This window comes from Silurus aristotelis (assembly GCF_946808225.1).
Source record: "Silurus aristotelis genome assembly, chromosome: 26".
NCBI classification, from domain to species: domain Eukaryota; kingdom Metazoa; phylum Chordata; class Actinopteri; order Siluriformes; family Siluridae; genus Silurus; species Silurus aristotelis.
The window spans coordinates 6,398,085-6,412,845 of NC_139599.1; the positions used below are offsets into that span (position 1 = coordinate 6,398,085).

Below are 14,761 nucleotides of genomic sequence, written 5' to 3' on the forward strand. Positions count from 1 at the left end.
TCCCAAAGGTGTTCACTAGGGTTGAGGTCAGAGCTCTGTAGCAGGACACTTAAGATCTTTCACTTCAACACATGTAAAGCATGTTTTTGTGCACAGGTGCATTGTACTGGAAGGTTTGGGTCCCCTAGTGGAAGTGAAGGGAAAATCAGTGCTTTCACATTCAAAGACACCCTATACAAGCATATGCCTTCTTTTATGTGGTAACAGTTTGGGGAAGAATCACATTGGGCTTTAAAAGTCAAGTATCCCAATAGATTTGTCCATATAATGTATTTATCATCCAAAGTCGGATTGATGTTCGTGACAGAAAATCATTTGGCCGACGTATTTTCCACCATTCAAAAATTTTTTGGAAAAAGATGTGTTTCTTATGACCAAAAGCAAAGGGTCAGCAATGATAAAGCGCTTCTGTAGCACAGCGGGTTGAGGGCCTTGATCAAGGGCCCAAGACTGGCAGCTTGCCGATACCGGGTCTTGAATCCCTGATCTTCCGATCAGTGCGACCCCCACGATCAGAAATTACACAATCGAGATTTACACATTTGGGGAATTCGCAAAGGTCATCACAACCCGGGTGCAATGGCTGAGCCTTATTTTGGGCAAACCACAATCCTGATCATGAATAACTTAACACAATAATGTGCATATTATATTGTTAATATACATATTATGATTTATTGATTACATTGATTAGTTATTGATTAGCATTACTCATGTACTCATAGTCCTTTTGTGGTCTAAGCAGGCATGAGCGAATCCACCGAATTGTTTTGTTTTGTAGAGTTATTAAATAAATATCACATCCTCAGCCAATCATTACTGAAGCTCTGACCTCTTCATCTTTTTTTTTTTTTTTTGTATATCATAGCATGCACAGGAAAAAGCAGACAGTAATACCTTATTTTAAGATGCCTCATAGACTGAATTACAGGGCATCACGAGTCAGGGGTCGTAAAAAATATGAACCAAGGTCATACCCTGGGGGCAAAAATAAACTCAATGGGCATTCAGCTATGTGTATACTAGTTTTATTAAAGCTTTAGAAAAGAGCTGCGAAAATATTTACAAGTCCTTCACTCTGGTGATGGTTTCCAGGCTACTAATAGGATCGCATTACTACAAAAGCAGAGCACGATTCATCCTTTTTAACCGCAGCAATTTGATTTTCTAATTTCTTGAAGGCCCTCAAAGACTCTTTTAATTATCACCATGCATTCATTACATACACACACTCGAGTGAAATTCTCTCTCTCTCTCTCTCTCTCTCTCTCTCTCTCTCTCTCTCTCTCTCTCTCTCTCTCTTTCTTTCTCTCTCTCTCTCTCTCTCTCTCTCTCTCTCTCTCTCTCTCTCTCTCTCTCTTACTCTTTTTCTTATAGGAGCAAATTAATTGAAAATGTCTCCATTTTATCTTAGAGATCTGGCAGGCAATGATCCAGCACAGCCATTTAGGCTACTGTGCATAATTCTGTCTGAGTAAAGATTCATTATCAGGGGTGCTATCGGGCCATCTAATCGATCAGCAGGATTGATGCCGCCCTCTGAAGCAGAACCAGCATAGGCCCTGAGAGTGATGTATATCTTTTTTCATGGCTTGATACTGCATGTGGCAGGTCGAACCCAATGCTATAGTTGACTAATTTTGTTTGCTGAGATCAGCATTGCTTTCTGGCAAATAGTTTGGACTTTTTTTCTTGGATTCCTCATACACAGTGCCATTTGTAATTATCATTGCTTCTATTGTTTGTTATATTATAGTCTTCAGTTACCCCAAAACTGTTGTGTGTTTTGTAAGTTGGTTGTTTTTTTTTATTTACAAAATGAAATGGTGATTATTTTACTGGTCCAGAATCAAAGCTTTATTTATATAGTATGTAGTAAATGATAAGGATTTGTACCAACATGAACAGCTTGCTTTATTGTGTTCTCAATGTCTGAGGATTTCTAGGTTCAAATTTTTAGGGCACTAACGGAAATAGTTTTGTTTTATACTTTCATTGACTGTGCAAAGGTTACCTGAAGTTCATTGCTTTAATAAGGTTCCTATGGTTTGCTTTCTTATTATTGTTTTTGATATGAAGTTGTGTTTCTTTCTTAATTAACACATTTGTCGGTCATTTTATTGCAGCAAATACTGTAAAACCAAATCAAGCCATTTAGATGAAGAACCAATGTTAATCCAAGCAATTGTGCTTTGTTGGGTGTAAAAAACATATTTGTCATATTTATGATGTAAATAAAAGCCTCCTTGGTTTATGTCAACCATCATGATGATCATCATTATCACTATCGCCATTGAGTCTGATCCCAAAAACTGCAAAAAACTGGAATCACTACACAACACCCACTGCCTCAACTTGCCCTGTTTGAACAGCACTCACTACCTCATTTCTTTTGCACATCAATAATTACATTTTGCACAGTTGCACTTTAGTAGGGAGCAATCATAAGAAGTCACACTGTTTCTACCTTCCCAGAACTGTATTATGTATAATTCTGAAACATGTTTACTTCACATTCTGGTTCAACTTTTTCTTCTACTTCTGTGTTTCTTTCCTTTTTTTTTTCCATTTCTGTTTTTATTGTAAATTAAATTGTATCCTTATAGATTACTGTAAATAATTATATTTTATATATTGTTCATTGTTCTATTCCTTTATTATATTTTTGGTTTACAGTTTTAGATTTTTTTAGGTTACAGAAAATTCCTAAAAATCATTTCACTGCATGTCATACTGTGTATTGTTATGTACCTAATTTAAATCATTATCATCATCATTTCATTTATCTGGACAGAAAATGTGTGTAACAGAGATATATGAAGATCATAAGTGTCTGTATCCTTATTTGCTTCCTTGTTCCAATCCTGGTCATCCCTGAGAGGAAATGATTAGCAGATCTGAGAGAGCCCTGTTCTACATTCCCCTTCTCCTGAACTTACACTGATTGTAAAACCGTGGCGAGTCACACGAGAGAAACTAAATGGCACCCAAGTGATCCACTTTATGACTTATAGATGAGAGCGTAGTTCTCAACTGCTGTCATCAATACCCGCTCCTAAGCCGCTCCTCTGCAGTTAATTTCATTACATTGCTTTGTCATAAAGCGCCGTCAGGACTTGCTGCTGTGTGCACTTCATTCTCATCACATCCAGTATGCACATCTGTATTGCAGATTTGAGTTAAAGAGACAAAGAATGAATTGTGCATAGAGCAGAATAGGGTTTAACCTTTCTATTTGTATTCTGCATATTAAAATATGTAATATGTTGATAATAAGTAGTAATAGTTGAGTAATAAGTTGAAAGCATTCTATACATTTCCATACTTTTCCATTTCCAATCAGGCAGCAGGCTTTGACTGCAAAAACGGTAGCTGGTGAGTAGATTCATGACCCAGATTTCGTAGTGAAGATGAAAGTGGTTGGAAAAAAAAATGCTGAGTTTTAGATATTTGGGATTCAGCAAAGTGCCTTGGAGCTTATTTTTCCCAGTTCTGCATGTGCAAGGATTATTTTAGGAAAAAGCAGCATGGCAGGGAGTTATTTGTGGGCGTCCGTTCACCACAAGTGTTTTAGCACAATGCAGAGGCTGAACTGAGTAAGGCTCTTGTATGAGTAGTGCCACAAATGCAGCTCAGAGCTTTTTATTTTGCATGAAGGTAAGGGCCACTACAGACCAGTGATTTGCCAAAAGTCTGCGTTTTATTTTGTTATTTTTGTTGTTGTTGTTGTTGGTTTTTAATAATGGTGGAAATAACAACCAACCATTTTGAAAGCTAATACAATTATTATTGAGTTGTCATAGGCATTAGCCTGTTTTACTGACCACTTCAAATGAATAGGTTTAATTCAAACCTCAACTTTTAAAAAACATTATAAATATTGACCTAATGGGTTTTGCCAGTGGAAAATTCACCTCCAACATAAGCAGAATATTGCTTGTAGTGAACATCAAGTTCATTTGACACTTGAGGTTAAATAGCAAAAGAACCACGACAGCTTTACAAATTATTCTGCTAGCCTAAGCCTAACCAGTTTGAGAAAAGCATCAAGAACATGATACGATATCCAATCAGTTCATGTGATTCCCTCAAGGTCTGCTCTAGTGATCTCAGAAATCCACGTTTAAATCCAGCATTCAGATTGTAGAAAGTGCATTTTTCGTGTAAATTCCAAAAATTCATCAGCCTTTTAACCATAAAACGAGGTTTGTGAGAAGATATGTGTCATGTTTTTAAGCTTGACATCAATGGTTTAATCAACGGTTTTTAGTGTTGTCTTTCGGACCGTAACTCAAAATTGCAGACCTTGACAAGTCAGCTCTGGAGACCTCTCATGGTTTCTCTAATTAGAACCCAAGACAGGAAATTGATAGATAGGGAAGAAAAATGAAGAGAGGACAGAAAGTAGAGGAAAGCTCAGCAGGTCAGCCTGGCTGTGATTAAATAAAAAATGAAACCTAATTTCAACCCTGATTAGTGATATTTCATTGGATGGCATGCAGAAGCACAGTACAGTCAGGGGGTGGTTTTCTATTGCTTAATTGCATTTTGGTATTGATTTTGAAAAAGATTTCCAATTGCTATAGTAACTTCATTTAGGAGACCTAATGTGTTTTGCATATTGCCTTTTTAAAATGGTGAAAGTCTGTCTACAGTTTATACATGACTGAATTTGACCAGTTATTAGTCTGCGCTATTTATTTAGCTCCACCCAGGTCTTTTGTTTCTTCTGGCACACCAGCAAGAATAGAAATTGAGGTAACATGTTGGAACTAGACAACACCCTATTGTGAGTTAGGGTTGGGGTAAGAATAGTCATGAATCAGAGTGCAGTTTATAATCATAGAAAAAAGAGCTATACAATTAGTTTTCCCCTTTATTAAACTAAAAAAACTTTCTTTTCGGCTTCTCCCGTTAGGGGTCGCCACAGCGGATCCTCCGCACGTTTGATTTGGCACATGTTTTACGCTGGATGCCCTTCCTAACGCAACCCTCCCCAATTTATCCGGGCTTGGGACCGGCACTAAGAGTGGCTGGGGATGGTTCCCTGACCGGGAATCGAACCCGGGTCGCAGCGGTGGGAGCGCTGCATCTTAACCACTAGACCACCAGGGGTGTTTTCCCCTTTATTATGTTGTGTATAAAGAAATTCCTCCGATTCAAGCCTGGTTCTGTTTTATATGTGGTTTTGTTTTCATTTTGTTCATACTTATGAACTTATACATTTCTTATGTAATTGTTTTCACCTAAGTTGGATTTGTTCTAGAAACATTTGCTTGGTTACATCCTGGTATTTTATTCCTTTTTAATCGAATATACTTTTGTATGTGTTCATTGTCTTGTCCTGAATTTCTATTTTTGACCTTTTTTTATTTTTTTTTATTTTTTGCAAAAGATTTTTCACAAGTTTTTATTATACATTTCCTGAGTATTACAGGATATTGTTGCAGCTCACAATGGATTTTGGGTCATTTCTTTTCTTAAAGTCTTTCAAACAATTATCTTGACTTAGTCCCTCATGCCACCGAGAGGCTCATCTAACAATCTTCACTTGAGCGGAAAGTCGTCCCACAAGGAAAAGTGATAAATAGAAGCCGGGAAATGCTAAAAACAGACCTGGACTTTGTGGTCAAGTCAGTGATGGAACAACCCGCCCTATTTTCGACATGCACGCAATAAACTAGTGTTTGGAAAAAGGAGGCCTACTGTAGCTTCCTATACTTGATGCAGAATAATCACTGAGCTTTTAAGAGACTGAGAGAAATCAAGGAGTTTCTGACCTTCACCATTCCTGTTTTGCAGCAAAATGAAGTAAGGGCATGTTTACTCATTATTAAATGCATTCATTAAGGAAGTGCAAGAGTTGGGCAATTTTAAGGAACAAATGATTGAAGCCTGGTGGAAGGATGTTGGAGAATAATAATTTTCAGTTATAAAATTATTTTATGTTTGCTGTTTTTTGTCTGCTGAGAGGAACCTTGTAGGGGAAATCATGTTTTCATATAATAAATACTTTACAAGGTGTTAGACTATGATGTCCTTCTGTAACTGGTAGCAACTGATTATAATTTGTTGTTTGTTTGTTTTTTTTCCAGTATAGTCCATCCTTCTTGTTTTTCAAATCTGTATTGGTCCTGTGTCAAGCTCTGCTGATCAGAATGGTTATAGGCAAAGACCATTTTAAACCAAAAAGAAAAAGCACAGTTTGAATTTTGCCTAGGTTTTTAATAGGATAAGCAATGGCATTTATAAATCCTGGGAATCAAGGAAACAGGGCCATTTTTGCAATTAGGACAAGTTAAGGTTCTTTTTTCTAAAATACAGTACAGGTCTGAGTTTTGAAATACACTGACCTTATTTGGCGGTCTGTTTTTAAAGTTATGTATACCGTATTTTCCAGAATATAAGTCGCTACTTTTTTCCCACGCTTTGAACCCTGCGGCTTAAACAACGAAGCGGGTAATTTATGGATTTTTTCTGGGTTTTTCCCGGTTTCACAAACTTCAAGCCAAAAAACTCAGCCCCATAACATTAGACTAATAAAATTGCAGAATGGGCATGAAAAAACGCGCTTCACCTGTGTTCTCAGCTGCACGTCATTGGGAGAAAAGCTTCACCGATGGTGATTTTTAAACGCACGACGATGCCAAAAGATAAACTCTCAAGAGAAATAGTTGTGAAAGGAAGGAGGAAGACAGTGAACCATGACTTTCTTGGTAGACTACTGTTTAGATACGTTGTAGCGCGTTGAGTCTGGGTGAAGGGAGAGCTCGCTAACTCCAGTTGCAACAGAAATCATATAAGCACAAACAGGTTTCCAAAACTTGTGCTTTTTTATTTTTCTTGGCAACAACGTTACGGGTTAGTCAAAGAAACTTAGAAATGAGCATCAGGACATATTCCTTGCACACATGCAGTAATACCGGAAAAAATGCGGCGGCAGGCTATTCCCAAAATGCCGCTCTGCTTTTAAAGGAGCCACAACATATTTCACCGTTACACCGTGTAACAGACACTGTCTTTGGTTAAAGCCTGTGTAAAGTTCATTAGTTTCAATGTAGACGGCTTATAGACAGGTGCGGCTTATTTATGTTCAAAATAAAAATCTTTGTAAAATTCAGTGGGTGCGGCTTATATTTGGGTGCGTTTAATAGTCCGGAAATTACGGTAAATGTTTTTTGTAGGCCAAACTGAACTAAGCATTATTATATATAAATACGTTAATCATTTAATAACTGACGTAAGTTTTTATAACTGATTTTTGGGGGGATTTACAATTCTTGCTATACAGTATCTTATTTGAATTTAGTAACATAAACCAACACTCAATTTCACATTCGAAGCCGATAAACCGAGATTCACATTGACTGAATGATTCTCGTTATGTGAATTTACCAAAATTCATTAGTTCTTGTTTATTGATATCAATTTACCAAATGTAAAGTAAGCGAAGAGTATAAAAATCTTCATTAAATCAGTATTTGGTGTGACCACCCTTTATCTTTTAATTCTTACTTCTCAGAGTCAGGTGTATGATTAACCAATTACTGTATACCAAGTAGGTGCTAATGGTTGAAACACAGTAGGAGACTTAAATCAGGGTGAGGAACGTAGATGCGGTGGTTGCCCAGGGAAACTTAATGCAGCAAATGAAAGACGCATTATGCTTACTTCCCTTGAACATCAGGAGATATCCCACAGTGCAATCAGCAAAGAACTGGCGGAAACCAGGGGACCCAGGTACACCCATTAACTGTTTGGAGAAGTCTAACCAATAGTGGTCTTCAATGGAGAACTGCAGCCAAAAAGCCATACTTCTAACACTGCAACAAGTCTAAGCGACTCAGCTATGCAGAAAAACACAGGATCCGGGGTGCAGAAACATGGCAGCAGATGCTCTGGAATATTTGGCTGTAGCAGGATGCAGGTTGTTTGCTGAAGAGCTGGAGAGCAGTACAATAATAAGTGTCTGCAGGCAACAGTCCCTTGCAAGTTTGGGGCTGTATTTTTGGAGATCAAGTTGGTCAGGATTAATGGTGTCCTCAATGCTGAAAAATACAGGCAGATACTTACTGTATCCATCATGCAATACCATTAGGGGAGTAATCAGATTGGCCCCAAATTTATTATGAACCAACCCAAACATGCAACCAGTGTAATTAAGAACTTTCTTCAGAGAAGAATAGTGAAGTACTGGAAGTCTTGGTTTGCCCCCCTTAAAGCCCTGCTCTCAAAATGATTGAGTTTCTCTTAGATTACATCAAGAGACTGGAGGATTTGAGGCAGTCTACATCCACAGAAGATCTGTGGTTAGTTCTTCAAGATGTTAGGAACAACCTACCTGCTGAGCTCCTTTAAAAACTGTGAAAGTGTACCTAGAATAGCTGATGCTATTTTGCAGGCAAAGGGTGGTCACACCAAATATTTATTTAATTTTAATTTCATTTACTTTCCATTTTGTTTGTAATTATGCAACATTTTTTGTTTAAGTGATCAAAGGAATGGTTAGAACTTAAACATTTCAGAATCATCTGGATTGAAAAACTTTTTTTTTTGTCTAATATTTGGACGTAATATTGGTAATCATTGTTGGTATCCACCTTCCTACAGTATATTAACTCCAATCTGACTGATTTGCCTCATCATATACTGGTTCTGTAGCTAATAATAAGATAGGAGAACTTCACCAGTTCAGTGGGAAGCACAAAATGAAAAGAATGGAGGCCACTGCTGTAGACGGTGAGTATCTCGTTATTAAAATCTTATGCTGCGTTGCCTTAGGCTAATCTTCCCGCCAACATCCCGTCCAGGTGAGAAATAGAATCCCTCCCAGATCTGTCGCTGCTGCAACCCCCTAGAATCCAATTTATGCAGCTAAAATGAAATTCGCCCTCTTCCTGGGGCCAGCCTCAGACATCTCTAGGGAGGGATGGGGGGAAGCGAACAAAATGTAAATCTGGGATTTCCATTTCTGTCGGATAAAACGAAGAGCGCGAACAGTGCTGCTTTGTTCATTTTTTGCAATCGTGCTTGGGTGAAATAAGACTATGTGACCAACTCTTATATGCAGTACCATCCATCACTTCACACCTTCCTTTTTAGTTAATTTAAATGTCAGGGTCCTGTCATTGCCGCAACCTGATTTCGAGGGTTCAGATTTTGCATCAGGTAGCTGTCTATGTAGGGAGAGTATATTTAATGTATGCACCCTCCTCCCATTTTCCCATACATTCATCTTCACTATTCCCCCACAGCCTTTTTCTCCCTGTCATCCATTCAATCCCTAATTAATGCTATCCATCAGTCTATATTATAACAGTACATTAAGTAAAGTGTGGAAATTTGCACATGGCTGAGGGCCCCACTGCTTCCTACACATACAATTCACTACTGTCTCTTAGGCGTGAAGGTGACCAGACCTTTATTTATTGCTTTTTGTTGCCACTTGTAACTTGATGTCATTAGGTGGACCTGATTCCAATAAAGCATCACCAACCACCTCATCTAAAACTGCTTTGAAGTGGGCAGAGGAGGCTTTAAATTTCATCTGTTTACCAATAGATAGCCAGTCAAATAGCAAATTTGCAAATATTTAGTAATCTTTTTGGAACTAATTTATTGTTTTGCATACCCAAAGGTTAGTTTTGGAGTCATTCTTGCTCTATTTCACAGTGAAATGCACGAATCCACGCTTGTTTGTAATGGGGGACATCAAGATGAAGTTCTATCAAGAAGCATGTGTGCATGCAATTTCTAGGTGCAATTCTTTATTGGTTGCTTGTTTAGAAGATATACACATTCAAAATGTACAGTTTCTTTCTACAACCAATTGGAATCGACTATTTTATTGACTTCAGCTTCTAATCATAAAGTTCTGTCCAATCACATGCTCTCTACAATCTGAAGTGTCCCAAATATTATAGAATTTAAAATGCCATGGGTGGGCAGTAACGAAGAAAATGTAATTTGTTCTTACGTACCTTTTTTTTATATCTGTACTTTAAGTATTTCCATTTGGGGAGACTTTTACTTTTACTTCACTACATTTCAAAGTCAAATATTGTACTTTTTACTGAACTAAATTATGGGAAATCAGTCGTTCCTTTTTATTTATAAAAAACTTACCTGGTCAATCACGCAGCAATCCACCAATCAGGGTAGAGTTCTGAGTTTTGAACTTGTTTTTATTGCCACTTGGTGGTATCTACTTATCACAAACAAAGTTCATCATCAGTATAACAGCAAGTAGATCATTTTGAGATGAATAAATGATGGAAGAATCCCTCGACTCAAACTGATATTAATCAGTTTTTGACTAATTAATATCATGCTATTAATAGATTGATGTGCTTAAAGCAACATTAGTCTTTTCACATAAACTAAGTTGATTGAGTAAGAGTCTTATAACAAAAATGATAAAAGGACATTACAGTGGAACCTTGGAGCTCGCGGCCTCAGCGCTCGCGACCTCGCATGCTCGCGACTTTCATTCTGACCGGCGACTCTCATTCAGATCGGCTCGTGAGCAACCGCGAGCTGCTCAAAACGCTAGTTTTAACATTTCTAATCAAGGTTTATCTCATTAAAATTGTCTAAAAAATGCTTTAAAACTATTGTTATTATGTATTATTATACTGTACTTCTCTACTGCATACTTTACTGTACCTGTACTTTATTTTTTTTAATTAAGCATTGTAATTGCTGTTAATTTACATAAAGTATTGTTAAAATAGTCTAATAATTAAGTGTTATGGAGTGAAATAGTGTTATTTACTCATTTAAATCGATTTCATATAGTGTTCTTTGGGTTTTTACTGGGTTGGAAGGGGCGTATCTAAAGGTCGCGAAAATTTTCGCGACCGGTCTTGGTCCCTAACCCTCGCGAGATCCGAGGTTCCACTGTATAGCCATAATAAATCATAGTACTTTGGATACTTACAATAAGTACATTTGAGGCAAATACTTTTGTACTTTTACTCAAGTGAAAGTTTTAAAAGAGCACTTTTACTGGAGTCAGATTTTACCTAGTGTATCACTACAGCTTAGCCTATTTAAATGATATTGCCTATTTAAAAAGGAGGAGAAGCCAAAAGATATACCCTGCTTGACTTTCAATTACGTCAACACATTAAATAACGCTTCCTTTCAAGCCACTTCAAGGGGACTTTAGCACTGATTATTAGCTCCAGTTCAATCAAAACTGCTCACGTGTATGCTCTGTTCACTCTTTATAAAAAGAAGCACACCATTTCCTTTAAGCAGGAAGCAACATACATTACATTAATATGCATTATTCAATGAACAATGTTTATTTAAAATAAATTATTGACTGATATTTGCAGACAAATCCTGAGACTGCACCTCAGTCCCAAAACCCAGAATCCAATCAGCACCCTTCAAGTTGGAAACATGCCTAAATGATCATAGAGTAAATGTTCATGGCTTTCTGAAATATTTTATTTTGAATATATAACTGTTTAAACAGATATTACCAAGGATATATATGTATAATATATTATACATATTATGGTACAGTATATTACTATTTATTTATGTATTTTGTAAAGAATGTATGTAGCATGGGCCAACATTTGGTATATTTTGACCAACATTATTTCTTTTTGCCATTTTTTTTATTTATTTATTTTTTTTTACTATTATTGATAGCACAAGGCTCATATAAACAATTCACCTCTCCAGACAACCTTACCTGAGGAGTTCACCATCTGGGGGTTCTCCCTCTGCAAAAGAAATTAACTGCTGATGCAGTATGTAATTTTTTTTTACTACATACTGTCTGAAATAAAGGGTTGCCAAATGTCCCCAATTAGACCTGTTCTTTAAGACAGATCAGTGTCAATTGTCTATATAGAACGCTTTTTCTGTGTTTTTATTCCTTTTTATAGACTAAAGAAAAAAAATTGCAGTATGTTCTGTATTTTATTGCTTTTTATTTTATTGCAAACACACACACACACACACACACACACACACACACACACACACACACACTTTTAGTGGTATTTTCGCTTATCTATTCTTTTCTCTTTCAGCCCTTGAACAATGCCCTAATCACTTTTGATTTACTGCTCTATGTTTCTGTTTTGCTGAATTCGCAGTGGCGTTTATAGAACAAAGCAGCCATCTGTGATATTCCTCAACTCCAGTGTTTTTGTCATTATTCACTTCTACAGTCGTGAACATTTGACCCATGTGTTGATTATATGTTTCAATTATACTGGTTTTGCTATATTGCAGGCATGATATGATTATTATTGTGGAGTCTTTAAAATATATTTACTAAAACTGACCTAGGACTATACATTCATTATTTTATCTTTTAGTTTATTTAGTTTCAGTTTAATTGAAAATAAAAAATAACAAAGTCTAAATTCAGAATGAATTTTTTACCTGCTTTTATTTAAAATATCTATTTTATTTATATAACTGTATTATAACTTTAATTCTTACATTTTAGGTAATTAAGTGATAAATAATAGGAGTAAACAATAAGTGTAAATGGTTATGGGGTCCTTATTTGCTGGCTTAAATTTGGGTTAATTGAGCTACAACAAGCAAATACTTACATACATTTATTAATGAAGCTTTCTTTGATAATATTTAAGTTAAAATTACTGTATAGATCAGTTAAGAAACCAAAATGTTGTTTCATGTGTATCTATATTTTATTTTAGGTCTTTTTTTAGATCTTTTATCTGGTAGGTATTAGGTAGAAGGTACTGTAGGTGGACTAATTAGACAATTCGAACATTGACGTTAGTGTGTGGGCTCTATTAGGCAGCAAGTGAACATTTTGTCCTCAAAGTTGATGTGTTAGAAGCAGAAAAAATGGGCGAGCGTAAGGATGTGAGCGAGTTTCACAAGGGACAAATTGTGTTGATTAAACAACTGGGGCAGAGCATCTCCAAAACTGTAGCTCTTGTGGGATGTTTCTGGTCTGCAGTGGTCAGTATCTATTGAAAGTGCTCCAAGGAAGGAACAGTGGTGAACTGGCGAAAGGGTCATGGGCGGCTGAGGCACATTGATGCATGTGGGGAGCAAAGGCTGGCTCGTGTGGTCCGATCCAACAGACGAGGTACTATACTGTTAATGATGTTAATGCTCGATGGGTCTTTGGCAGCAAAAGGGGGACCAACTAATAATAAGGCCGGTGGTCATAATGTTACGCCTGATCAGCGGCCATAATGTTATGCTGTATTTACATTAAAAATACATTCAGCAAAACGTTTTAAAATTGTTTTTATAATTAAAGATATTTTCATTTAATATAATAAATAACGAACTGAAATGGAGTTGGATATTTGTAATTTTTTTTGCTGCTGTTCATCTTTGTCATGCGTTCATTTATTTGTATTGATTTCGTCCAGCTCTCTTTATTCCTTTAATCTTTTTTATAATGCCCCATACATTTTATCCAAGGCTCATTAGTAATGCTCAGTGCCATATGGATTTATCTGTATATTGTTCAACAGCAACTCCATCTTTATGATGCTTTCCATATGCACCTGTAATAAATAATGACACACGGCAGCATGTGTAGGCATCAGCAGTTTTCAGACACAACATTTAAACAGATGCAGAGTGGATTCGCAGGTGCCGGGGGGAAATGCATGTGTCTCCTGTCTCCTCACCCACTTTTTCTTCTTGTTCATAGCTTTTTTGTAATCCTGAACGTCGCTGCCTGAGTTTTGTGGATAACCGGGGTTTTTTTTTTTTTTTTTTAAAAAGGTAAAGGCAAATTATGATAAAGGAAATAAAGAAGGATATGAAGGATGTCAAAAAGAGAAGAAGCCTAGAATTAAGAACTAAAGAAACATAATAAAAAAGAGATTTTAGTAGTAGAGCAAATAGCATGAAGGAAGCAAAGGAGTGAGAAAGAAAGAAGAAAGGAAGGAAGACAAGAAATGCAGGAAAGAGAAAGGTAAAGTGACTGCAGGAAGATGGGAAGTAATGGAGAACTGAGGCAATGGTTGAATGGTTTACAGGAAAGAACTAAGGAAAGGAAAGAGAAAAAAAGCCTAGGAAAGGAAAGAAGGAATGAAGGAAAACTACAGAAGGGGGGTGAGGGAGGTTAGAAGATTACTAAAGGAAGGAAGGAAATTACTGAAGGAAAAAAAAAAGAAAATATTAAAAATACAATATGAGAATAGAAATAGAAAAAATGGAAGGAATGTAGGCAAGGACCATACAATGAACAAAGATCTTTTTTTATATGTAATTGTTTGTGTGTGTGTGTGTGTGTGTGTGTGTGTGTGTGTGTGTGAGAGTGAGAGAGAGAGAGAGAGAGAGAGAGAGAGAGAGAGAGAGAGAGAGAGAGAGAGAGAGAGAGAGAGAGAGAGAGATTCTTTGTGTCTTTGGGGTCTTTGTTAATACTTTAGTTGGCAAAGCGGGTCTGGTGCTTTTAAGAGTGACAGTCAACATGTCATCTATGTCTATCTATGTCTATCTCACTGTCTCACACACACACACACACACACACACACACACACACACACACACACACACACACACACACACACACACACACACACACACACACACCTAAACATGCACAATCTGTCTTAGTGCCTCCGAATTCTCAGGACTCCTCTGAGACAGAGCGTTCACTGACCTGTGTCTTTCCAGATACATGTTTTAGGATTAAAAATCTTTAGAGGATTTTTTTTTTCTTTTTTGCAACCACAAAGCGAACGCCTACATAGAAACACATCTTATTTTTAATGATCAGATGCATTTTTGC

General features: G+C 36.8%; 1 protein-coding gene and 1 long non-coding RNA gene across 23 annotated transcripts in view; both read left to right on the plus strand.

Moving 5' to 3' along the window:
* The window catches only part of tspoap1 (TSPO associated protein 1), a 116,439-nt gene that overhangs the window by 38,729 nt on the left and 62,949 nt on the right, over nt 1-14,761 (plus strand). The window lies entirely within an intron of this gene.
* LOC310720936 lies at nt 731-14,183 on the plus strand. The gene is made up of 3 exons (XR_014531878.1): nt 731-4,866; nt 5,113-10,431; nt 10,908-14,183. It is a non-coding gene; the product is annotated as an uncharacterized lncRNA (long non-coding RNA).